This window comes from Belonocnema kinseyi, chromosome 8 (genome assembly GCF_010883055.1).
Source record: "Belonocnema kinseyi isolate 2016_QV_RU_SX_M_011 chromosome 8, B_treatae_v1, whole genome shotgun sequence".
Lineage (NCBI taxonomy): Eukaryota > Metazoa > Arthropoda > Insecta > Hymenoptera > Cynipidae > Belonocnema > Belonocnema kinseyi.
The window spans coordinates 411,955-439,108 of NC_046664.1; positions in this window are offsets into that span (position 1 = coordinate 411,955).

Sequence of the window (27,154 nt, forward strand, 5' to 3'; positions counted from 1 at the left end):
ATTACATTCTAAATTTCAATCAGACCACAATGACTGATTCAAATTCCATTTTGACTGATAGATCAATTTTCAGTTCAGACAAATTAATATCAGCAAGAAAATCAAATTTCTGACAAAATAGTTTAAGAGATCAATAAAATTAATAACTGAAAAGAATCTTGAGCATAAGCAAATTTTACCAAAATAGTTCAAGTTTCAATAAAAGAGATTATTTTTCAGCTGAAATTACTAATCTTAAACAACAAATTATTTTTTAACAAAGTAGTTAAACTTTTAACCAAGCATGGTAGTTGAATTTTTAAACAAACATGATGATTTTTCACCCAAACTACTTTAATTTTCAAATAAAAAGAATTTATTTTAAACCGTGATTAAAAGTTATTAAAAAAAAAATTTAAGAAAAAAAGCGGAATTCTAAAGGAAAATATAATAGCTGATATATTTGAAGTAAATAAGATTTAAATTTTAAATAAAAAAGCAGTTTGATATTTTAAACAAGATTTTTATTTTAACCTTAAGAGAATTGAAATTAATCAAAAAAGGCGAATCTTCAACCAGATATATTTTCTATGAATAAGGGAAATTTTCTTCAATACCATTAAATTTTCAATTAATAAGGAAAACATTTTTCATAAAAAATATCAATTTTCAACAATAAGGTAATTTTTAATTTAATTCTTAAATTTGCTACAAATTTTTTAAATTTTCGAGCCAAAAATAAGAATTTTCAACCAGAAAGAATCAAGTTTCAAATGAAAACGACCAATTTTCAACCGAAAATGAAATTGTTACATTTTCAGCAAAGACAATTATTGTTCAATAAAAAAAAGCTTTTTCAGCAAAATAAATCAAGTTTAAATCATTTTTGGTGGAAACTCGAAAAATTTTCTGGAAAATTATACCTTTTTTGTTGAAAATTAATATTCTAGGATTTAAAATTTAACTAAAACATTAAAAATTCGTCTTTTTGATTCGTTGAAATATCCGAGGGATCTGCAATCCGAGGGATTGCAGAGGGGTTCGAACCCCCGCTGCGCTCCAACTGTTTACAATTCATTTCTGGCCACAAACTACGCAAAGTGCCAACCACTTTTACCTGCGGTGCGGTGCGGTGCACCGGAATTTCGTAACCGAATCTAATTCACAATTATTTAACTTGACTCGACTCCTCAAGAAAAACTGACTCACTGACTGACTACTGACAAAAATAGTATTTCAGTGTCCTTTGTGGCGAGATGAAATACGAGGGGGAAACAACTAGCTCCTAACAAATGGCCTCCTCCAATGCAGGTGGATTCTACCACCCTCGATTACTACTTCATGTATACTGCCGTGTAAAAGTTTTAGGCCACCTCTTTTTTTATGAGTGAATAAATTCTCTTAATATTAATTATACCAGAGCTAAAAAAATTTCTCTTTAAAACGTTGATTGATTTCGAAACTCTGTATAAAATAAGCCCAGGGTGAAGACAATTTGTCCAGTTTTTAAGGCCATGTGATGAGTGGGTCACGTGGCCAGATTCCTACCCTACCGCCACTTTTTTTATTTCCCAAATAATATTCACACAAAACGCCACACCGAGTTGGAAATTTGAGATACTGAACAAAAAGCACTAAGAATGGTGAGACTGGTCCTAAATTTGTATAATTATGAAAAAAGTTTTTTGTTGTAAATAACTTTTTTTTTTGCTTTTTTCATAATAATTAAAATTTGGGACGAGGCCCGCCTTTCCTAGTGCTTCCGATTAATTGTCCCAAATTTTGAACTCGATGTGGCGCTTCGTGTGAAAATAAGTTGAGAAATAAGAAAGGTGGCGGTAAGGTAGGAATCTGGTCACGTGACCCACTCGGCACATGGCCTTAAGCAGATATTTCAACAATAGTGTAAATTTCAGTGTTTTTTTAAATTTTCATTAAATTCCGAAATAGTCAACATTTCTCAATGTTCTTGGGCTAATTTTGAAGCTACTGTTTCATTGTATCACAGCAGCTTACGAGTATAAATTGTAAAAAATGTCTTTTCGAATTGGAAGCATTTGAAGTTGTAATAAAAAAGTTGGAAAAATTTGAAAACGTCTTATCTGTGGGCAAATCAGAATAAAAATTAAATAAATATATATTTTGAGGAAATTACATAGAAACTTCATGATTAATGATTCACACATTTAACAAAAATATTTTTGTTACCAAGAATGACATTACAATTTTTCCAACTTTTTTTGTTACAACTTCAAGTTCTTGCAATTCAAAAAGAAAATTTTACGAGTTATACTCATGAGCTGTTGGGATACGATGAAAAAAAAGCTTCAAAATAAGGCAAAAACATTGAACTAGACAAATTGATTTCACCCTGGGTTTACTTTATACAAAATTTAGAAAACAATCAACCTTTTAAAGAGAATTTTTTTTTAGATTTAGTATAATAAAAAATAAAATAAATTTATCAAGTCATAAAAAAAGAGGTGGCCTACATAGTAGAATTTTCAACCAAGAAGATTAATTTTCGACCGAAAAAGACAAATTTCAGTGAAATACACGAGTTTTCAACAAATTAGTTAAATTTTTAAACAAAGAGATGCATTTTCTACTAAAATGAAGAATTTTCAACTTGAATTTTAATGTTAAAAAATAAATGTTCAGCAAAAAGAAAAGAACTATTTTGCAACAAAATAAATCAATTTTTAACCAAAGAGATGAATTTTCAACTAAAATGAGGAATATTGAAATATAAAAATAATTTGCCAACAAGAAAATTAATTTTCTACTGAAAAAGACCAATTTTCAACAAATTAAATGAATTTTTAACAAGCTAGTTAAAGTTTTAGCAAAAGAGATTAATTTTCTATTAAAATGCTGAGTTTTCAAATGGAATAGTTGAATTTTCGGTAAAAAAAATTCTACAAAATAGTTTAATCTTCATTCGAAGGTATGAATTTTCTACTTCAATTATGCATATTCAACTGGAATAATTCAATTTTCAATCAAAAAATAAATTTAAAAAAAACAAAATATTTTCCAAAAAGTAGTCAAATTTTCAATGAAATTGATGAATTTCAGCTGAAATGAGGAATCTTCAAATAAAAAATGAATTTTCAATCAAGAAAATAAATTTTTGACCGAAAAAGATGAATTTCAATCAAATACACCAGTTTGCAACAAGCTAGTTAAATTTTTAAAGAAAGAGATGCATTTTCTACTAAAATTATGAATTCTCAACTGGAATAGTTGTATGAATTTTCCACTTAAAATAATGAACCTATAACTGGGATAGTACACTTTTAAATTAAAAAATAAATTTAAAAAAAACATTTTTCAAAAAATAATCAAATTTTCAATAAAAATGAGGAATCTTTGAACAAAAAGGAATTTTCAATCAAGAAAATTAATTTATTATCGAAAAGGCAAATCCTCAACAAAGTACATTATTTTTCAACAAACTAGTAAAATTTTCAACCAAAGAAATGAATTTTCTACTAAAATGCGTTGTTTTTAAATGGAATACTTGAATTTTCTATTAAGAAATTAAGGTTTAACAAAAAAAAATTGTACAAAATAGTTAAATTTTCAATCAAAGGTATGAATTTGCTACTTAAATTATACGAATCTTCAACAGGGATAGGTAAATTTTCAGTTAAAAAATTAATTTTCAACCAAAATGAAACGATTTAAAAGAAAAGTCAAATTTTTAATCAAATTAATGAATTCTCAACTAAAATGAGACATATTAAACCAAAACATAAATTTTCAAACAAAAAAAGAGGATTTGTCATAAAAATACATTATTTTTTAACAAACCAGTTACATTTTTATACAAAGAGATGAATTTTCTACTAAAAGAATCCATTTTCGAGTGAAATAGTTAAATTATCAGTTAAGAAATTAAGGTGCAACAAAAACATTTTTTACAAATTTTCTGTTAACGAAATACATTTTTAATTAAAAGGATTAATCTTAATCTAGAATATTTAAATTTCCAGTTGAAATAAAAGTTTTCTGTCAAAAAAAAACTATGTTTAAAAAAAATTAAATCTTTAATTGAAATGATGAGTTTTCAACAAAAAAGAGAAGTTACTAACCAAAAAATTGAATTTTGAAGCGAAACAAATAAATTAAAAAAAATACATGAGTTTTTAATAAACTAGTTAAATTTCCAACCAAACAATTGAATTTGCAACTAAAATTAGCAAATTTTGACTGGGACACTTCAGTTTTTAGTCAAAAATTAATCTTCAATACCCAAGAAACGATTTTTCAATAAAATTTTTCAATTTTTTATCAAGGAGATGAATAATTTTAACTAAAATGGATAATCGTCAATCAAAAAATTACTGTTCAAGAAAATCGTTGAATTTTTTACAAAATATATTAATTTTTAACCAAAAGTGATGAATTCCTAATTTTCAAAAAAACCGTTACATATTTAACCAAGATAATGCAAAATCCTGTTATAAAAAACAAGAATCCAACGACCAAATTTGGACCACAACGAATAAACGAAAACCAAAAAAACCCTATTGTAATCTGAAAAAAACCCAAAAAAACAAAAAAAAACAACAAAAAAATAAAATTTTCGGAAAAAAATAAAAAAGAGGAAAGAAAAATGAAAAGGCAGCCAACCACATCCCCTTCCTTCTCTTTTTTTCTTTCTTTCATCTTTCTTATTTTTATGACCATTAAATTACAATAAAATTAAAATAAAAAACATAAATAAATAAATTTCCATTACCAACGTGTCGGTACTCGTACAGTATCAAGGCAAGAAATTTTAAGTGGTACAAATTGACAGCACCCACGAACAGATGCTCTCTTTGATACCTGAGAATCGAAAGTCATTTTTTTCTCATTTTTCTTTGCTCTTTTTTATTTTTTTCCGAAAATTTTATTTTATTTTTTTTTTTGTTTTTTTGGTTTTTTATTCAGATTACAATAGGGTTTTTTTGGGTTTCGTTTATTCGTCGTGGTCCAAATTTGGTCGTTGGATTCTTGTTTTTTATAACAGGATTTTGCATCAATTTGATTATTGGACGATAAATGGGATTTTTAATTTGGATTTTGGTCTAATTTAAATTTCGTAAATTTTAACCAAGATAGTCATATTTTTATTTAAAAAATAGAATAGTTACATTTTCAAATAAAAAAGTTAATTTATTGCGCCTCCCCCCCCTCTCCAATTTTTAGCTCATATGATACATTTTCAACCAAAAAACTAAATGTTCAAAGTAGTTCAACTTTCAACTAAATAGTTGAGGTTTCAACAAAATATTTAAACAAAATAATTAAATTTGTAATCTTGTGATTGATATTTCAACAAAGAGATGAATTTTCAAAAAAATAATTGAATTTTTAACTGGAAAAGATACATTTTTAGCCAAAAATATAATAGTTGAATTTTTAACCAAAGAAATTAATTTTGAAATATAATCAGAAATATTGAACGAAACCATTAATTTTCAACGAAAAAGTTCAATTTTCAATTATGTAGTTAAATTTTCAAAAACAATTTTCAAGAAACTAGTTAAATTTTTAACCAAAGAAATAAGTTTCATGCCAAAATAGGAGAATTTTTAGCAAAATAGAACTTAATTTTCATCAATACAGTTAAGTTTTCTACGAAAAAGTTACAAAAAAATTAAAAATTATATAGATTACTTATATAAATTAGTCTGTATTACCTCAATTACTCTAAATCACAATTTAATTAATTGGATTACTTGAATTACATAATTGATTAATTCAGTATAGAAGCATTAATTAAATAAAATAAACAAATTGATGAAAGTGTTAAAGTATTTTAATAAATAAGAACTAATTTATTCATAAGTCAATTTAATTTAATCAAAAAAATAATGTAGTAGAAAAAATTATTATCATAAGCAAACAAAAAATCAAATAGTATAATTTATTTATAATAATTATCGATAACAGTAATCTATCGTGTATAAATTAAATTTTGTATTAAAAAAAAAAAAATGATTTCGCAAAATAGAAAAATGTTCTCTGCATTAAAGTGCCAAATAATTGTATTTTTTTTATAAAAATTGTTTATAACAATGGAAATAGTTGTCGAATAGAAATCTGCTGTGTAAAAATTGTGAGTCCTTTTGTATGAAAAGAAATGATTCAGTAGAAAAGAAAAATTTGGTATGCATTAAAATGCCAAATAATTCCATTTGTTTATAAAAATTGCTTATAACAATGACAATACTTGTTTGATGGAAATCTTTTGGGTAGAATTTGATTCTTCATATGAAAAGACACGATTATGAAGAAAAAAGATAAATTTCTTATGCACTGATATACTGAATTGTATTTAAAGTTGTTTATAAAAATTGTTTATAACAACGCAAAAAGTTGTTACATAGAAATATACTATATAAAAATCGTATTCTTTAGATGCAAATAAATGATTCGGCAAAAAAGAAAAACTTTCGATGGATTAAAATGTCAAATAATTCAATTTGTTTATAAAAATTGCTTATAAGTATAAAATTTTTTGTTGTGCAGATATCTATTGTGCACAAAATAAAAAAAATTTTACGCATAAAAATGTCAAATAAATCCCTATTAAATAAATTCCTATTAGCAGAAATTCCAAATTAATGAATTTGCTCATAAAAATTGTTTATAATAACAAATATTATAGCATGGAAATCTATTGTGTAAAAATTTGATTCTTTACATGTAAAGAAATGATTACACAGAAAAGAAAAATTTCTACGGATGGAAATGACAAAAAAGTGCATTTGTTTATAAAACCGTTTAAATAAATGCAGATAATTTCTATATAATAAAAGTAAATTTAAAAAAATCAGTTTATGGAGTTAAATACATATATAGATATCTTAAATACGACACATTGCATTTTTCAAGTTAAATAAGAAAATAATGAATATTTTGATGAAATAATGTCTTCTAATAGTAATAAATATATTCGCCATTGTCCCTGGATTTATTGGGTAAGTCATTATATTTTGCGGTCGGCGGTGTGTCGAATTATTTTTGTTAGCACTTGCAGAACAGACCAAGCGTAATTTATGTTGCAATGGTGCATCGAACTCAGCTCATGGGTCATTTCTTATCCTACAAATGACACGTGGCAGACATTTCAGTACAAAAACAGCCATTTTTTTATTTTGGATACTAGCAAAAAAAATCGATATACCTCAATCTAAATTTACATTAGACAAAAGTGATTGATTTAAACAATGCGGCCTTGACGAATGCAAAATCAGTCAAATTGACTCTACGAATCAGTCAAAAGTTACTTCCAGTAAGTCAGTTTGCACTCACTGATGAAATCAGTCATTTTTAACGATCCAATCAATTATTTTCACTGGCGCATTATTAAATTTAAATGATCTAATCAATAACGTTCACTGTCGGAATCAGCCAAAATGGAAATAATCAAAACTGAAAATTAAATTGAATAGATCAGTCATATTGAATTATATAATCAGTAATTGAACTTAAATCAGAAATTTTCAAGGATAAAACCATTGAAGTTCAATAATTATATCAATAGGTTAAAATGATCTGATCTGTGATTTTTACTGATTAGTCACTAAATTCGAATGATCTAATCAGTAACTATCACTAAATTATGCAGTAATTTTGAATGATGTAATCCTTGACTTTTATTGTGACAATCAATGATTTATCATTAATTTCAATCATTAGTTAAAATGTTGAAATACAATGAAGAATTTTAATTAACATTCAATTTTACTGTTTCAATAAAACAAACAAATCAGTCATTATAAGTGACCTCATTTTTCATTTTCACTGGTTAAATCAGTAAGTTCAAATAATTTAATCTGAGATTTTCACTGAATAATCAGTCAATTTGAGAGATTCAATAAGTAACTTTCACTAATTAAATCAGTCATTTTAAATTATCTTGTACAAGACTAAAGTATTCATTTTAAATTATTTGAACTGTAATTTTTACTGAATAAATAATTCGCTTCAATTGCTCTAATCATTAGCTTAAACTAACCAAATCAGTCATTTTGATTGATTAAATCCTTTAGTTTCATTGTGACAATAATTTATGGTTAATTTTAATCATTTATTAAAATTTAGGAATTTAATGAAGAATTTTAATTAACAAACAGTTTTTATATTTTATGGTATTGGACAAACCTGTTGTTTTGAGTGATCTAATCTTTTATTTTCACTGATTAAATCACTAAGTTAAAATGATCTAATTTGTGATTTTGACTATTTCATCAGTGAAATTGAATGTTTTCTTTAGTAAGTAGTTTATTTTAAACAGTAATTTTAAATTGTCTAACCCATGATTTGCATTGCTCAATTCAGTAATTTGAATGATGTAATCAGTAACTTTCAGTAACAAAGCAGTTCTTTTTGAGGATTTAAAAAATGTCTTATACACATTAGGTCAGCCATTTTACATCACTTAAACTTTAAATTTCACTAAATAAATGATTCATTTTGATTGATCCAATCAGTAGCTTTTCTAAATGATATAGGTAACTTTGATTAATCTGATCGTTACCTTTAATTTTGTCACACAATCATTAACATGAAGTGCTCTGTGATTGCACTGAAAAGCCAAACCAGAAAAATGATCAAATTTGTTTTTAAATAACAAATTTCGCTCTATGCTTAGAATTTTAAGCGCATTTTGGCAGATTTTATTGTCACTCTTAAATGTCTCAATTCGCATTAAAAAATAAAATAAATAAGGAAATGAAAAGAAGGCGACCTCCAAATATCCTTGCTTATTTTTTCTATCTTTTTGTTTAGTTTTTCTTTTAAATCACAATCTAGAAAGATTAAAAAAAATTAGATAAGAGGAAAAAGAATAAAGAGTGCTTGGATGCTGTATTTTTTATCTTCTCTCTTTTTTTTTTATTTCGGTTATTTATTTTGATTGGAGGCATTTGAACACAAATGAAAAAAGACGCGACAGAAAAAAGAATGAAGAAAAGATATTTTTAGATTTGCTTCTATTTTTCTCTTCTGTTTTATTTCAGTTTTTGATTTTGACCTAACACAATTAAATAGATATATAAAAATACCAGAAAAAAAGGAACGTCCTTGGAGGTTGCGTTTTTTCATTAATATCTTTTATGTTTTGATTCTAAATTTTTTATAATAAAAAAGACGAGAGAAAAAAGACTGAAGGCGATTTGAAGGCTCCTTCTTTCCTTGTACTGTTTTAAAATTTTCAATATTTATTTGTATTTGTGCAATTCAAATAAAAATAAAAACAAACCAGAGAAAAAATAATAAAGGACATTTCTAGGTTTCATTCTTTTTATTTATTTTTATTCTAGACCTTTCAAAATGAATAAAGACCAGAGAAAAAAGACCGACGGCGATTTTCAGGTTTACTTTTTTCCGTTCCACTTTTGTTTATTCTATTTATGTAATTATTCCGATTCCCGTGGAGGAATCCAATCAGGGATCCGGCCGGGATCCGGCCAAAAAGCGGTTAAGAAATGTTGCTTCAGGCGAGAAATTGTTAACTTGTTTTGTCTTTTAAGGCTCACCGTAAAGATTACTGTGAACTTTAAAAGTTCAATAAATTGAATCAATTCTGGCAAGAAAATTGGAGTAGAATTTTATTCCCTGATGATAGAATTTCATAGCAATTTGGAAGCCACGTGGCGATTTAAGGTTAGGAAGGAAGAAAGTAAAAACTGTATACAGGAGACTATATTTTAATTTAAAATAATAATTATTCGCGCACTAAGTGGGGTATTCAATCTATTTACTGAAATAAGGTTGATTTTAACTACGAGTCTCGATTTTATTTGCGAACTTCGAAGAGACGACGCGACGCGAGTGCAAGGAGCATTCTCGTTCCAGGTGCGAAACTAAAAATTACTGAGTGTCTATGCAGACGACAGACACAGCAGGCGCTATATTTGGCGGTAAATTTGAAAGTGTACAGGCTAAATATCGTCTGAATATAGAGAAGTTTATAAAAATTGCATCATTTCTGTTGTTGCACATAGCAGAATCGATAAAAGTTTAATTTAAAATGTTAAATTATTCGAAAAAATGTAATCTTTTTTTTTAAAGAATTAAAAAAGCTCATTTTTGTTTCACTGATCTAATAAATCTTTAAATTATAATTTTCAAAGTAACCGGCCGGCCCCAGACTACGTGATTCGATAAAAATGTAGCCCGACCGGTTCCCGCCCTGTTCCTGTTCATGAAAACCAGCCAGGGGTAGCCCGGCCAGGATCCGACCAGAAACCTTGTTGTATTAGGGCCAGCCGGGGAAATTTCTACACGGTTTGGAGAAATTTAAATGACAATAAAAAAAGAGAAGGAAAAAGTTCAGTGGATTTTAAGGTGAACTTATTTTCCTTTTCTCTTTTTTTTATTTTCTAGAGACATTTTAGAGCATCTTCTTCAAATTCGATCATTGGACCCTTGTTCTTTTTTTTTCTAATTTCAGGAATTTCGTCGCTATATTTGAGTAATTGATGCTGGTCAGATTGTTCTTTGATTGCGAGTCCTAATATTCTATGAGCGAATCGATAATAATTTTGCAATCGGTCACAGCGCGAGGAATGTTATGTAAAATTGTAAAATCGGCGACAAAACTGTGGCTAGAATCGACAAAAAGTTTTGGTGCATACCTACTTACCTATAGCACCGAGGAATTAGGCACTGGCATTTGTCGTCCTGCTCGATTGATCACGATCGATCGTGCGGCGTGCCTCTTTAACGGCATTTCTTATTTATATGTTTTTTTTTTCATTTGGTCTCGATCCCGTTTTCGTCATTTAAGAATTTTTTTACCTATATAAGTGCTTGCCAAACTATCCAGGCACTAATTACTCTTTTATCAAATTAAAACTCTTAAATTATCTCGAAAAATTCTATAAAAAATTTGAAATATAAGGGAGGCATTGTTTATAGTCTCATGTTTAATTTGAGCCTATGAAACTTAAAAAATCTCTATTGGTTCCGGAGTTATGACTGAACATGTCCAAGCGTATGCCAAGAATTTCTCGAATTGTGTACCTCAAATTCAACTCGCGCTAAGACTCAGGAAATTTGAGACAAAAATCACAAATTTACAGGAAGCGTTGGGTAAAATCTGATCTTTAATTTAAGACAACATGACTTGAAAAATCTCTACGGGTTCTCGAGTTATAACAAAAAATGTCCAAGCGTGTCTGGGTCAAATTTTAGGCGGCGCGTAGATACGCTTGGACATTTTTAGTCATAATTCGGGAACCCTTCAAGACTTTTAAAGTTTTTTTTTTCAAATTCAATTAAAAATAAGATTTTAAAAGAACGCCTCTAAAAAATTTCATAATTTCATAAGATTTTTCATCGTAAAAAAAAATGTTTAGCCTATTTTTTAAAAAAGTGATCATTTAAAAAGTTCGAATTTGACGAATTTTTCAGCGAAAATTTTCTAAAATATTAAACACTGAAATTTAGAATCCAATTACAATTCCTTTACATTCCCTTACATTCTTTTACTACTACTTGACTTCTCTCCTAAAAAGTTATAAAAATGTGTGCATTTTTTCTTTAATTTCGAAACCTGACAATTTGAAAAAATACTTTAAAATTTTAAAACTGTTGCATGCGAACTTTAATAAGTACATGAATTAAAACTCTGGCTCATAATCTTTCAACAGAATAAATTGTTTAAAATAAAGTAAATGTGGGTGAAATCATTTTCTACGAAATAGTTGAATTTTTGTGTAAATATTTAAATTAAAAAAAAAAAATTATTTTCTACCAAACAAGATATGTAACTGTTAATAAAAATAAAAGGAAATTCAACCAATTACTGAACTTTAAACTAAAAAAGAATAGTGTTTAATAAAAAATAGAATAGTTAAAATTTCAAGTACTTAGATGAATCTTTAAAAAAAATGTTTAACAGCTTCAAATTTCAACCAAGTTGAATTTGTAACCAAAAAAGTCGAGTTTTCAACGAAATACTTCAATCTTCAACCAAATCGATGAATTGATAACAAAAAAAATTTTCTTATCAAAGTAGTTCAACTCTCAACCAAATACTTAAAATTCCAGACATTTTTTTTTTTTTGACATAGCACAAGAGTTTTAAACTAAAAAGCTGAATTTTTACCATAAAATTGAGTAATAACATTTTCAGTCTGAAGACTTAAATTTCAAAAAAACTAAAAATTAATTTTCAACAAAAGAGTTGCATTCGCAATCAAATAGTAGAATTGTCAACTATAAAAGATCAACTTTAACCCTAAAATTTAAATGCTTAAGAAAATAGTTTAATTTATTATATTATATATACTATATATTAAAATAGTTAAATTTGTAACCAACAATCAAATACTTGAATTTTCAACTGAAATCGATTCTGAGCAAAAAATGGAATAGTTAAGTTTACATTTCAAAAAATAGATTTTTAATATAACAACAAAGAATTCTCAACAAAATCGTTCAGTTTTAAACAAAGTAGATTAATCTTCAACTGAGAAAATTAATCTTTAGCGAAGTATTTTAATTCACAACTAAGTCATTTTTTTTCAGCAAAAATAGCGATTCAACACATGTTGAAAAAGAAAGAATTTTTAAAAACTTTTTAAATTTGCAAATAAGTCGATGAACGGTTAAAAAATAAAAAATTTATAAAAGTAGTTCAATTTTCAATCAGTTAGTTAAATTGACAAAAAAAAAAAGAATTTCTAATAAAATACATTAGTTTTTAACTAAAAAAACTCAATTTTGAACTAAAAATGGAATAGTTAGATTTTTATTCAAGAAACTTATTTTTTTTAATTACATTAAAAACAGCTGAAATCAACTAAATGGGCGCGTTTCTTAATAATATTAAATTTAAAAAATGTTAACTGTAAGCGATGAATTTTCAATCAAAATTTAAATAGTTAGGTTTGTAGTTTAAAAAAATAGTTTGTAACAACAAAAACAAAATTTTCGACCAAAAACAATGATTTTTCAAACAGACAGTCAAATAAGTCTATTTTGAAAATAAATTAATTTTCAACAAAATATTAAAATTTGTAACCAAATCGGCGAATCGTTAAACAAAAATGTGTGTCAAAGTAGTTCAACTTCCAACCAAATAGTTAAAATTGCAGAAATAGTTGTTTTTTTTTTAAACAAAATACACGAGTGTTTAACTAAAAAAAACAATGGAATTTTGAACAAAAAATTAATTTAAAGCGATGAAAAACTAATTAAGAAGAAAAATTATAATAGAAAAAAATGAGCGAATTTCCAACAAAATAGTTGAATCCTCAACCAAAATAAATGAATTTTCTACAAAACGCAGTGTTGAATTTTTAACAAAAAAGTTAACTTTTGACCACATAATTGAGTTTTCTATAAAAAGTGTTGATTTTTCAAAAAGACTGTTGAAGTTGTAACCAAATCGATTAATTTTTAGCAAAAGCAAATAATCATAGTAGTATAACTTTAGACCAACTAAGTTAAAATTACAACAAAAGATATGATTTTTTGTCTAAAAAAAAAATAAATTTTAAACAAAAATTAGAATCGTTGAATTTTTATTTCGCTACAATTAACTAAAAAAATAAAAAATTTAGTCCAAAACTTAATTTTTAAACTCAAAAAGATAAATTTTTAAACAAAAGTTGAATATTTTAAGTTTCATTCGAAAAATGAAATAAAAAAACAGATTCAACTTAATAAGCTTATTTATAAAAATTATTTAAATTTGCAACTAAAAATATATTAATAATTGACACTCAAAATTCTGAACCAAAATAGATGAATTTTTTACAAAACACAGTGTTGAATTTTTGACCCAAACACATGAATTTCAAGCAAAAAAGTTAACTTTCAAACAAATCGTTAAGTTTCCTACAAAAAAGTTGAATTTTCAAAAAAAAAAAGAAAAATACAATTTGAACCAATGGATATAAATTTTAAACAAAAATGTAATGTATAGAGTTACACTCCTAGTGGAAAATCGTTGAAAGACATTTGGTAGGATTTTTCAAAAGCTATAATTTCTCTTTGAGACTTTTTTTTTGGTATTTTGCGTCGTTTTGTTCAAAATTTGAATCTTGTGGTGTCAAATTTCGGATAATTTTGATACTTTCTCAATCATAAATGATGACAGGGTAATAAATGAATACAAATTTTTATCTCTGTTTTGGGTGAACCACTTTTTTCTATCAATCTATTTTCGGACCTTCCGTAGTTTTTCCACATATTTTTTATTTTTACTTTGATGCCATTTTTATGAATAAACCCAAAACTACGTGTCCTATCAAAAAGTGATTTATGAGAAATTTGTAGCTCTTTTTCGTTTAAACAATTTTTAATAATTCAATTTTTTTTCTAACTTGTGTCGTTTTTCCAGAAATTTGTATTTTTTATTTTTCATCTTATTTTTTACGAATAAAACAAAAACTACGCGTTCTATGAAGAAGTGATTATTAGGAGATTTGTAGATCTTCTTTTAGGATCATAATTTTTGTTTCCTCATCTTTTTTCGTATCTTGCAAAGAAAAAACAACGTTTTTTTTCTTGTGACTTTTTTCCCATCGTGCGCTGTTTGGCTTACAATTTTGATTTTGGATTGATGTTTTAAATCTTATAAATGTTATAACTCTAAAAATTTTATTTTTGTCGAAAAAAAAATTTCAGGATATATTCTTTGGCTTTGTAAGTAATATGAATATCCGTATATAAGATTTCTAAATATGAAAAAAATGGTCACACCAAATTTGAAAATGCTCTTCCTTTTTGAATTTTTATCCAAAATGGCTGGTTAACGAACTCGTCCTATCTTTTAGGACCTAAAAAATTTAAACGAAAGATCGATTTGATCCATTTATTTTTCCGAGAGTTATCGTGTTTACGGACGGACTGACGACCGGACGGACAGACAGACAGATGCTACACAGTGGGGCCAAATGAGGTGTCCATGGACAAATTAACATTTAGTCCAAACTATTTGACACATTAAAATTTTTTTTTTCAAATTATAGCCTATAAAATTTATAACAAAGTTGTCGAGGCATGTTTTCAAAAAAGTTGTTTAATTTTTTGTTCAACGTAACAATGAAAATTCATTTAAAAAATTTTTTTGAAGAAAGAATTTTTGCGAAAGTACACAGAATTAGTGGGGAAACATGTCTTGGATGATGTCCAACAATATCCGATGTTTAAAAAATTGTTCACAATTTTTATAAACAAATTAATAAACAAAAGTTGGATTTTTATTAAATCTTATATACAGCTACTTGAGGTGTGTGTTTTTTTAATGGAAATCTGAAGAAAAAAATTTTGATATGACTTGTAAGAACATAGAGACCATATCTTAATTATTTGAACAAATGCATTAATTCGTTATTTTTAAATAGATTTGTTTCGTTTTTTAACAGAAAGGACAATAAATATCTTGCTTATAGCTTTTTTGGGCGATTCTTTGAGCTTAGACAATTAGTGTTCATATATTCGACTGGATTTTATAAACATTTGTAAAAATAATAAACATGTCCTGTCGGATAATACAGTATGATAACAGAGAAACCGTGCTCCAAAATTGTAGTCGATTTATGAAAAACAATATGGGTTTCCATTAAAAAAAAGGATCTCAGATTAATTTGTTTATTAAATTTATTTCAAAATTATGAATTGTTGTCTAACAGCAAAATATCACAGAGAAGGCCCATTGTTTATACACATTTAATTGATTGTGTTAAAGAAAATAAATTTACCTACAAAAACATGGCCAAATTATGCATTTGTTTATTACGTATTTCAACAACAATTAATGATTGTTTATTATTGATCAAAAATAACTATAGAGAGCTACTAGCAAGACACTAGGAATTTATATCTCTGAAGAAACGAAATCTATATGTTGAAAAATGGCAAAACAATCGATTTGTTTATTTAATTTGTTAAAACAAATAGAGATTATTTTTTAATAACCAATTATCATATAAAGAGGTATTTTTAACATATATGAAGTTAATTAAAAAAAAAACAATTTCTTTGCCTGATAAATAATAATATTATGCAATTGTTAATTAATTTTTTTTTAAACAAATAACACTCACTGTTTGAAATCAAAGAATCGCACAAAAAGCTATACGCAAGATATTTATTGTCCTTTCTATTAAAAAACGAAACAAATCTATATGAAAATGACGAATTTATGCATTAGTTTATAAAATTTGTTTAAATAATTTACAAATGGTCTATTTTTAAAAGGCATATTGAATTTTTTTCTTCAGATTTCCACTTAAAAACACACATCTGAAATAGCTACATATATATCATTTTTATTAAAAATCTAACTTTGGTTGATTAATTTGTTTAGAAAAATGGTAAATTTTTGTTTAAATATCTGATACTGATCGACATCATTTAAGACAAGCTTCCCCACTAATACTGTGTACTTTCGCAATAATTGGATAATTTCCCACAAGATGGCAACTTCGAAATTATTTTTGTTTCAAAGAATTTTCATTGTTAAATAAAAAAAATTGAGGAAATTTGTCAAAAATATGCCTTGACAACTTTGTTAGAAATTTCATAAGCTTTAATAAAAAAATTAATAAACGGTCGAACAGTTTCTGCTAAACGTTATAATTTGTCCACAGACACCTAATTTGGCCCCACTGTGTGCCATCGTGAACACTTGATTTTCGGATTGAGGAGGTCTCAAAACGTGGAGAGCCATTGAAAAACTGTAGGGTCAAATTTCGAACATTAGCGGACATTAGGATCTGTGGAAAAGCTTTTGGAATCTAAAAATAATAAAATAATAAACCGTAATTTATATCCAAGAACTTGTTGCAATTATTCTGAAAGGCGTGGTAATAATGCAAAAGGAATGACTTGAGCCAGAAGAATGATTGAATGCGATTGATTCGTGGAGACTCTCGCATTAACATCCATCAATGTTAGTTGTATCATGGCAAGTGATAACTGATAAGAGTTACATAGAATTTATGTTGGACGTTAACAATGGCTATTGAGTGTAGTGATTGTATGCATGTTCGTACCTACATCTATCAACATCTATCTGCACTGATATGCACATGAATGCGGGTGTGTGAGTGTGTGAGAGGCGTACAAGTTCAAGAACAATGGACATCATGATCTGTACGTAAATGTACGATTTTGCCAAGCGACTTGGGGTATTGTGGCGTTCTGTGTGCTACTGACCCATAAACATACTTAGGACATAGTGAGTAGGTAAGTCCTCATGCTCGCACACGCAGCGCGCTCGATAAAACTTTACAATGCTATAAGGGCAATAAAAGTATCAGAGGCCACTTTATTCTCCTCACTCTCAAAGTATTAATGAGTTAGGCGGACGCATTCAAATTTAAAAGAAGAAGGTCGTTCTTCTAACTCTAAGTCTAAGACTCTAAGCTACGGTTTAGTACCAGGGTGGGTGCGAGATGGATAATAGAAGTACAGCGGCAGAGAAGGAAAATTATCATTCATTGCGTACAAAAAAATATTTCAGGGCTCATTCAGGTATTAAAATCAGACTCGGAAGAAACAGTCTTGAGTGGTACTAAAGTGAGACCGCTGCACGGATAGGATTCCAGTGTTATTTGCTTGACATTGAAAATAAAAGTATGAAGTTATCCTATTCAAAAACATCCAGACGGAAAAACTATATAGACTGTTAAAAATGTTTGCAATTTTAATATACATTTACTATAAATCTGTATAGTAAATCTTAGAACTCGGTCTATGAAATAGTTATCAAGAGGCTGCGTAGTAAATTTAATGTACATGTATATTGATCAATTCTTAGAAGAGCGAGGTAATTTCACTTTACACAAATTAAAAATAATTTTTGCAGTAATGTTTAATTCTAAATAATAAAGCGTTATTTTTGTTTCTAGTTGAACATAAGTTATACTGCGGGTGTCAAGTGAATAAGTTCAATTAAATGCATAATCAAGACACCTAACCTAAAAGAAGCAGTACTCACGTAAAAATTCTGACATTGGCAGTGAATTTTGATGAAAACCCCACCCGTACGTCGCACTTTGATTATAAATAACAATTTAGTCGATTAATTGTAGGTTATTAGTTTAGTTTTAAATATTTGACAAGATTTGAATACATCAAGGAACTTTAAACTTTTATGCACTCTATTTTACTATACATGTATATTATTTTACAATATAGTTTATGTATGGTGTAAAGTTTGACACATAATATTCATTTGTTTTGTACAAGAAATGTTTCAAACAAATTTATATTGCTTACAATACTTCACAATATACATAAAGTATACATGATATTTCCGCCTGGGCACGAAATGCAAAAAATGATAAGAAAATAAAAGTAATCAACAAAAGTTTTTTTTAGAAGAAACAAAAATTCAGTAAAAAATAACTCAGGTAAAAATAATTCAGTTTTCTAGAAATTACTGAAGGAACCACGATCCACAAGATCATATTTTAGCTTCATTTGATGTATTCCCGATGTTCCGTAAGATTCCATCTGATAAAGCAAAGGATGTAATGAAAAGAAGATGGAAAAGTATAAAAGAACACGATAAAAGTCCATATAAGAAGTTTAATGAAGCAATAAATTTTGTTTTTTATTCTATTGACTTTCAATTTGAAGGGAAATTATATAAACAAAAATATGGAACACCAGTAGGACGTGTTCTCTCACCTATTTTAGGTGAAATTGTCATGACGATTCACCTTTATGTGTGGAGGAAAGTAAAATTGATATCCTTTTAAATGTTTTTTACATCATACACACAATATTGAAATTTAATTTAGAAACTGAAAGAGGCAAACTAAAATGTGTCGACCCATAACACTAATTGAAACAATGAGGACAATCATATAACGGGTTGGTATCGAAAACCATAGTTTTCGGGATCCTCCTTGAGCTTCCTTTCTAATCATCCAATACAAAATAAAATTCCTAATGTCAAAAATGTAGATGATAAAGCTATAAAATTTGTACATAAAAACTTTCATCCAAAGATGATAGAATTATGCAAACAGATTCTTTTCTTCAACCACTATTCTTTTTTTTAAATAGCAAAAGATGTAAAACAGAATTCATCAGATAAATTGAAAAAACAACAATAATTACAACAAAGTGAATGATTAATTTTTAAATTGTTGCTTTGTTTTTCTAAAAGTTATTATTACAGTGTTTTTTCAAAATCTTATCCATCTTCCAGATATTATAATACTGATATATATATATGAATAATATTCTAATAAGGATAATAAGTCCGTTTTAAACTGTAACTGTTTTCATCACGATTATTCTCAACTGACGTTCGAACTCAATACGAATCAATAAACCTATAATAATTATTCACTTTACTAGTTACTAGAATTTTATTTCTCTTGTAGGAAATTCCTAATTTAATGATGCTGCCACTGTGGAACAATCTTGCCATATAATGTTAGGGATCATTTCTAGAGGAAGGGGGGTTGGAAATTGGTTTTCTTGTTGTTGAATTTAAATCCTAATAATTATTAGTTGTAATATATTTTAGTTGAAATATCCCCTACTACCCCAGTGAAGAATGATGTTCTTTAACGTTTGTGCCCATTGGGATATTTTACGTTGAAAATTCAATTTTTTTTTGGCTTGAAAATTCAATAATTTGGTTGAAATTTTCTCTGTCTTTAAAGTTTTATTTGTTTGAAACATCCACTATTACATATTTTGTTCATAATTTAGTTTTCCCAGATAAAAACTCAAGTACTTGCTTGAAAGTCGAATTATTTTGTTAAAATACATAAATTTTTTTTATCAGGCTTCATCATTCTAGATTAAAATTCATCTGTTTGGTTAAAAATTAAATTATTTTGTAAATAATTTCTTTTTTTTTGTTGTTGAAATTTAAGTTTATTATTGAAATTTTAATTATTCAATTCTTAAGGAATAAATTCTTCTTCTTTTGGTAAAAGAGTAATCTTTTAGATCGAAAATTCATTTTTTTTGGTTCGACCATTAATTTGCTCAAAATTAATTTTTTCTGTTCAAGGTTCACATCTTATTTTTGTTAAGAATAAATTATGTTTTTGTAGTAAATTAATGTTTTTAACTTAAAAGTTAACCATTTCATTTGTTATTGCATTTTTTCTCTTATCTTTTTAAATTACATTTAACTACTTGGCTGAAAACTGAACCACGTTGTTAAAAATTAATTTTTATGGTTAAATTTCCCAGTATAGTTAATTCAAATATATAAAGAATTCATCTTTTTTTTTAGGAAAATTCAATTATTTTGTTAAAAATTCAAAAATTTCTTTAAAAAGTCTTCCTTTTTAGCTAAAAATGCCACTGTTTTATGAAAAATTCGTCTTATTGACTTGACAATTAAACTTTTTGGATGAAAGTTCATCCATTTCTTCAGAAATTTAATTAATTTGTTGAAAATGTAACAATTTTGTTGAAAAATCAGTATTTTTGACAAAAAATTCCACTTTTTTAAAAATTCATCTTTTTGGCTTAGAAATTCAACATTTTGGATAAAAATTATTTTCTATGTTTGAAAATTAAAAATTCTGTTAAAAAATGTGATTATTCTGTTTAACATTCAAAAATTTTGTTAAACAGCCACCCTTTTTAATTTTGCACTGATTTGTTGTAAATTCATCTTTTTTGCTTGAAAATTCAACATTTTGAATAAAAATTGATTGAATTGGGTCTAATTTCAAATATTTGTTTAAGAATATGATTATTTTTTATGAAAATTCAGCATTTTGAATAGAAACTCATTTACTTCGTTTAAAATTCAAACATTTGCTTGAAAATGTGATTATTTTTATGAAAATCCAACATTTTAGATGTTTCTTCTCTTTACTTACTAAAACAACTTTCTTCGTTGAAAATTCATCTTTTTTGTTTGAAAATTCATCTTTTTTCTTGAGAAAATTATGTATATCTCTTTTGGCGACGAATTCAAAATGTAACTATATTGTTAAGAATGCATTTTATTTGTTTAAAATCAACGGTTTCGCGTTTAAAATAAAAAATTTGGTAAGATATCAACTATTATTAGTAAATTTGACGTCAAAAATTAAAATTGACAAATTTTAAATTGTTGATCCAATATGGGGGTAAAATAGATTTTTTAAATATATAATTGTCTAAAATTTAGTAAGAGATGTTTAAAGGTACCGCTGATGTCCAATTTGAGTTAAAAATTACAAATTCAAAATTGCAGTTGAAATATGATGGTAAAAATTAATTTTTGAAAATGTATCTGTATAAAATTTGGTAAAATGGGGTTTTTATGCTCCATGGCATTCTTTTGGACCATACACATTTGTAAAGTATCATACCAAAAATTCATCGAAAAGACATGTTTAATTGATTTCGTATATAAAAACTGAACCTAGTTGAAAAGTAGCGAACTTCGATTTTTTCTTGTAAATTGTTAAAAATATTAATAATTCTGGCAAATGAATAAAGCATCGTAGCAAAAAGTCAACGAAAAGACATTTTTAATTGATTTGGTATATAACAATTGAACCTAGTTGAAAAGTAGCCAAACTTTGATTTTTCCATGAAATCGTTTAAATTATTACTGATTCTTCTGAAGTAAAGCATCATAGCAAACAATGATAGAAAAGATAATATCAGTCCATTCCGTATATAAAAATAGAGCTTGGTTGAAGAGTAGCCAAACTTTGATTTTGTCTTGAAAATTTGTTAAAAATATTTATAATTCTTGCAAATGAATAAAGCGTCGTAGCAAATAGTCAACGACAACGTCAACATTTATTTTTTCATGAAAATTTTTAAACTATTAATACACGTATAGGACATCGTATAGTCAAACCCTTAATAAGTTTAGCTATAATAGGGATATTAAGAATAGGTGTCTTAAGGAGCTGTTGGAAGAGCGCCGGTGCATTGTGGGAGCAGCGAAATAAAATGGCGACAGTCTAATCGGGAGCAGTGATAGTTCAGATTTACCTTGGACAATTAAACGCTTTTTACCACTTAAAGTGTGCGCGAATGTTAATATCAAATAGAGTTCCTGATGTGGTAATAATGATTTAAATTTGTTTCGATTGCATTATACGGATTTCAGGGAAATTTATTTTCTTGATGCCAGGCATAAGATTGGCTACTGTAATTTGATATATCCTTAATATAAAATCTCTTAACAATATTGTCGATTTCGATTGTCACTCATTGCTATATGCGTGTGACACGAGGCGGCAGTGGGTTAGACTGCATTGCAAAATAGTGAAAAAATTGTCACGATTGCTCGTTCTTTGATAGCTACACGCGTGCGACAGAGGCATCCGTGAGTCACCGTGAATTAGACAGAAATGGAACGTTGCACGTGTTTTCTTGAAGTTAATGATCCCAACGGAGCTGCCTGGATCTGCGCTTGCTTGGATTTGAGTGATGTTCATTGGCTACGATGCGCGTCTGTACTTGATTTTTAAATACGTACGTGAACTAGAGCCAATGAGCGCCACACAGTTCAAGCATGCGCAAGTGTTTTTGGATCACTGTTGGGAATAATAATCGAATCAAATTTCCAAGTCGATAATACGAATCAACGCTTTCGCTTTACCACCACCTTGCCACCCATACCGCCGCAATACAGGGCATCTGCTTGTTATTTATGATCGAATTCTTATTTCAATTTAAGCCTCTCTGCTTGTCATTTATGATCGTATTTTTATTTCAATTTCGGAAACGAAACCATTGAATGTATCTACCTGAGTGCCTGCGGAGAATTACCCGGAGCTTCTCAGAGCATTGAGAATCTTTAGCATATACACTGAGATTTCTATTGGTAGAGTTAGTATATTTTTAATTGCAAGTTAATGTTTGAGCTATTATTTGTTATTAATATATACATTTATATCAAGTAATATTCCTATGAAGCATGGCATTTTTTCTAAGTTTTGTTATTAAAGTCCATTGCTGGTGTAAAATGCGATAACAACTTTTTGAGATTTTGAGGTTAGGAATTAATTTGAGAATACAAGAGCTGACTGCTGGTCGCAGAATTAGGTAATTTTTAACACTTTAATTTAAATTATCCGTATATCTACAAAAATCTATAAAATATAATTTTTTTCCATGAAAAGTTACGAAAATGTACTACAAAAACTTTACGAAAGTTAAGCTTTTACTCATTTTTCGTAATACGAAAAAATACTCCGTGTTTGAAATATATTGAAAATTATTGAAAATTTTCATACAAATTTCACAAAAATTTTATTCAAATTTATAAAATTTTTGGTGAAAAAACAGAAATTATTTTACTGAGGATTAAAATAAAAAATAGCTTTCTAAGTTTTTATCCTACTTCATTTTGATAAATTTTTTAACTGCGAGCAGTTCGCTTTTGAACTGCAAACTGTAATATTAAGCTCAAAATCTCAATAAGTTGCTACCGCATTTTATGTCAGCAAGAAATTTTATAAAAAATTCCATGCATCACAGGAATAATACTTAATTTTAATGTTTATATTGAATGCAAATAATAACTAAAACATTAACATATAACTAAAAATACACCAATGTTACACTAACTTTAAATTTCAACAAAATACAGGAATTTTCAAACAAATAATTCCATTTTTAACTACAAAGGTTCAAGTTTCAATAAAAGTGATCAAATTTTAAACCAAAATAGAATAATTTAGTTTTTAGTATACAAAAGTTAATATTCAATAAAAAAATAAAGTTTTCTACAGGTTATTTAAAATTTTAATTAAAACAGATGAACATGACACCAAATAGTAAAAGTTTTAATAAAAAAGATTAATTTTCAATCCAAGAACAATAATATAAAAAGTATTTAGAATAAGATAGAATTCATTTAAAATCAAGCAGGTTCTATACATTATTTATCAGAATCGTTAGCTATACAATTTTTATATTGTAAATTATGCAAGAAGTTTTTTTCTTATATAAGACAAAAAAAAATCAAAAAAGAGTTAAATCGTCAATAAACAAGATAAGATTTTAACAAACAAAATTAATTTTCTACCAAAAAGACGAATTTTCAAGTAAAAAAATTAATTTTCAATTAGAAAAAAAAATATTTCATCCTAAAATTGTACATTTAAATTTTAAATAAAATAGATGAATCCTCAATCAAAAAGATCAAATTTCAAACAAATAGTGGAGGTTTGAGCTAAAAAAGATAAATTTTTAATTAAAAATATAAATATATAGGACCATAAATAGGATTATTCCTTTTTAGTAAAAAGAATTAATATTTAACAACAAACAATTAAATTTTCAACAAATTAGTTGAAATTTATCAAACAAACAAACTTTCAAACAAACGGATACATTTTCAACCAAGAACATTAATTTTATATAAGAAAGATGATGTTTGAAACAAATAATTGAATTTTCAACACAAAAATATTAATTTTTAATTCGAAATTTGAATGTTTCACTGAAAGTGGGGTTGTTAAAGTTTCAGTTAAAGAATTTAATTTTTAACAAAAGAAAAAAAGGAATGTGCAACTTAATAATTTTGTTCTTAATTACATAGATAAATTTTCAACCAAGAAGACTAATTTTCTACCAAAAACACGAATTTTTATCGAAATATGTGCTTTTTCAAACAAAAGGTTGATTAATCGAATTTTATCTTACATAAATTTATTTTTAACTAACTATGAAGGAATTTAAAAAAAATTAAAGCCTCAATGAAAAAAATGAATTTTCTACCTCGAAGATTAATTTCCTACTTGAAAAAGACTGTTTAAACAAAATTAAATTTTTAACAAAAAAGGATCTATTTTTTTAAATATCATTTTTCTATCAAGAATGGTATAATCGAATATTTTCTTAAATAAATTAATTTTTTGCATTTTCCAATTAGGAAGTTTATTTTTCTACCAAGAATGACGAATTTTCAACAAAATTATGAATTTCCAAATACTGTATGAGAACACATAAATTTGTTTCCAAATAGTTCAATCATTAACGAAAAAAGACCGGCTTTAAACCAAAACGATTAATTTTCTACCAAAACAAAAAAAAAATGAAAAAATTGAATTATTAAGTAAAGAAGGTCAATTTTCAATTAAAAATAGAAATTTTTAACAAAAATAGTAGAATCAAAATTTCTTTTAAAGAAATTTGTTTTTGACAATCTGAAAAGCAATTTTTTTAAATAACTGAATCCTTAATGAAAAATATTAATTTCCACAAAGAATATTACTTTTATACCAAAAATTACGAGTTTTCTACAAAATCTAGAAAGTTTCAAACAAAAATATGATTTTTATCTAAAAAATATCATTTCTCAACCAAAAGAAATATAAGTAAATTTTACCATTATAGAAATTAATTTTAAAAAATATATATAAAAATTTGAAGAAAATAGTTGAATTTTCAATCAAAAAGGTTTGTTTTTTATGAACTTAATATTCAACGAAAAATGGGATTGTTCAGTTTTTAGTTAAAAAATTATTTCCAATTTAAAGAAGTTTAATTTAAAGAAAATATCCGAGTTCTCTACCAAAACAGATTGTAATTAAAAATATCAATAAATTTTTAACCAAAAGTAGAAAGTTAAATTTTCACTTCAATAAATTAATTTAAAAAAATAAGAACTGTCCAAAAAATTCTTGAATTCTCAATCAGCAAGATGAATTTTCAAACCAGAAGATTAATTTTCTACTAAAAAAGACGAATTTCTAACGAAATCCATAAATTTTAAAACAATTAGTTAGATTTTTAACGCAAAAGGTCACGCTTTAATTTAAAAATTTAATTTTCTACTGAAAATGTCATTGTTCTTAAAATTTAATCTAAAAGCAACATAATTCCTTTTCTTTTTTCGATCTTTTTCTTTTATGTTCAAAAGATTAATTTTTAACCAATAAGATTAATGTTTTACAAAAAGACGAATTTTAAACCAATTACATGATTTTTAAACTATAAGGGAACAGTTTTTTGAAATTTTTTGTTGAAAATATTCAACAATTTAGTTGAATTTTTTTCTGTCTAGACTGAAAATTGTTTGCATTCGACTACTTGATTAAATGTTGAGCTAATTGAGTGAAAATGGATATTTTTTGTGCTAAAGATTCATAATTTTAGTTGAAAATTTAATTCTTTCGTTCAAAATTCTTTCTTTCTTTGGTTGAAAATTAATCTTTCTTGTTGAACATTTCTGCAATTGTTTTAAGGTTAAAACACATTTTAAAAATTAATTTTTTTGGTTGAAGATTCATTATTATAGTTAAAAATTTATCTCTGGTTAAAAACTTAAAAATTTTCTTAAAATTCAGTTTTTGCTTCAATTCAGCTGTTATTGTTTTAAAATAATCATATTTCTGATTTTGGTTGAAAATTTATCTACTTATTTAAAAGTTGAACTATTTTGTTAAAATGTTATATGTGTGGATGAAAATATAAATATTTGGTTGAAAATTCTTTAATTTTTTTAAACTGAAAATTAAACTTTTTCATTTACAGTGTAAACGGTTTTGGTAAAAATTTGTCTTTTTAATGAAAGATTTGCATTTACAACCGAATAGTTTTACTTTTAACCAAATACTTAAATTTCCAACCTACAAATATAAATTTTAAATTGAATAGCGAAATTTTCAATAAAAAATTATTAATCTTTAACAAAAAAGAGTTGCATTAAAAAAAAGAATTCCCAATGAAAACGCAGTGTTGAACATCTTAAAAAAAAGAATTTCAACAAACTATTTAAATTTTTAACCAGAGTTGAATTTTCAAACAAGTATTTAAGTTTTCAAGAAAGTAGATGAATTTTTAACCTGCAAATATGAATTTTCGATAGGAAATGTAACATTTGATATTTCAACTAATGCAGATGCTGCCAAGAGACGCATTGTAAAAATAAGGAAACGAATTTTCAATCATGAAGATTAATTTTCCATAAGAGATTCGAATTTTACCAAAAATAGAAAAGTTACTTTTTCGCACAAAACATTAATTTATTTCCGAAAAAAAAGAATTAAAAAAAAGTACATTTTTCAAAACGCCTTCACCCCACATGATAAGTTTTCAAGTATTTATTGGTTCAAAGTGTTATTTTTAATAAATAATTCCACTAATTTCAATGTAATTTGAAGTATAATAATTATTAGTTCAATTTTAAAGAAAGTTTTTGAAGGGTATAAATATAAATTTATAAAAATATTTATATAAATTATATAAAATAAATTTATATAAATATTTA